The sequence below is a fragment of the Heteronotia binoei genome, chromosome 9 (assembly GCF_032191835.1).
Source record: "Heteronotia binoei isolate CCM8104 ecotype False Entrance Well chromosome 9, APGP_CSIRO_Hbin_v1, whole genome shotgun sequence".
Classification (NCBI taxonomy): Eukaryota; Metazoa; Chordata; class Lepidosauria; order Squamata; family Gekkonidae; genus Heteronotia; species Heteronotia binoei.
In genome coordinates this window covers 117,197,268-117,198,900 of record NC_083231.1, presented here as the reverse complement: position 1 = coordinate 117,198,900, position 1,633 = coordinate 117,197,268, and the positions used below count along the sequence as shown (strand labels likewise).

General features: G+C 43.1%; 1 non-coding gene across 1 annotated transcript; it reads right to left on the bottom strand.

The window, feature by feature from the left end:
- Window positions 1-1,005: 1,005 nt before the first annotated feature.
- On the bottom strand, window positions 1,006-1,080 carry TRNAV-GAC (transfer RNA valine (anticodon GAC)). The gene has a single exon. It is a non-coding gene; the product is annotated as a tRNA-Val (tRNA).
- Between the last annotated feature and the right edge of the window lie 553 nt (window positions 1,081-1,633).

The following is a 1,633-nucleotide window of genomic DNA, read 5'->3' as shown; positions in this document are numbered from 1 at the left end:
TTTTAAATGAAAGACGATTCTTTAATAGATAGATTACCTTCTTACAGCTTAAAGGGATAAATTTACACCGCCAGGGGTCATGGAAAGGAGGGAGGGGTGGAGAAAATGTAATGTGTTGGTATTTGTATTAATTTGTATTAATTTTTTAATAATCAATGGTTAGATAAAATTGCAGTATATTACATCGTAATAAAATTGTTTTATAACAGACACCTTAATATATTTTAATACTTCATATTGTAACAGAGGCCCAATTCTAACAATCCCATAAGAAAAAGAAAAAAGTCCTATGAGCAACCAGATGTAGGCTTATTTCGTCAATAGACTTCCTCGGGAGTAATCCTTTTTATATTTCTTCCAGGGTTCACAGACTCTAGTACCAACCAAATGTTAATGTCCTTCTGCAACATCTTCTCTCTCATTCACTCAATGACACTTAAGTGTATATATGTTTTTATACAGGAGCTTGAGCCATTCCAAACTTATTCATTTAACCAGATGCACGAGCCTTCTGGAGTTTGCTAGCCTATAGTTCTCTATAATGTATTAAAGGCAAGCTGTTCTTTAGATGGCCAGTGCTCTTATACTCTTTACTTATACATTTTTAATTTTAATTTCAAGCAAGCCGTTCTTTTGACAGCAATTTAGCTCAAAGGCATATGAACATATGAAACTGCTGTATATTGAATCAGACCCTCGGTCCATCAAAGTCAGTATTGTCTACTCAGACTGGCAGCGGTTCTCCAGGGTCTCAAGAAGAGGTTTTTCACGCGTATTTGCCTGGACCCTTTTTAGTTGGAGATGCCGGGGATTGAACCTGGGACCTTCTGCTTCCCAAGCAGATGCCCTACCACTAAGCCACCGTCCCTCCCACATATGAAGCTGCCTTCTACTGAATCAGACCCCCGGTCCATCAAAGTCAGTATTGTCTACTTAGACTGGCAGCAGCTCTCCGCGGTCTCCAGCTGAGGTTTTTCACGCCTACTTGCCTGGACCCTTTTTAGTTGGAGATGCCAGGGATTGAACCTGGGACCTTCTGCTTGTCAAGCAGATGCTCTGCCACTGAGCCACCATCCCTCCCCCCTTAAGTGTATGATTTTAAGAAGAAGTATTGCAGATTTATACCCCACCCCTCTCTCTGAATCAGAGACTCAGAGCAGCTCACAATCTCCTATATCTTCTTCTCCCACAACAGGCACCCTGTGAGGTGGGTGGGGCTGGAGAGGGCTCTCACAGCAGCTGCCCTTTCAAGGACAACCTCTGCCATAGCGATGGCTGCCCCAAGGCCATTCCAGCAGGTGCAAGTGGAGCAGTGGGGAATCAAACCCGGTTCTCCCAGACAAGAGTTCATGCACTTAACCACTACATCAAACTGGCTCTCTTAAGCAGGCCAGTACTGTGCCTATCCTGTATCCAAAAAACCCTACAATATGAAGTATTAATATATATGAAGGTTTTTCAATGGTTTTATTAAACTTTGTCAGCCTGCATATCGCAGTAGTTGTTTAACTTTCGCTTTCTCCAGGGAAGCTGATCTCTGCCAGCAGGCAATCTGTGGTAAAAGTGGGAGATCTCCAGGCCCCACCTAAAGGCTGCCAACACCACTTCGGCAGCACTGCCACCCTGATTTGTT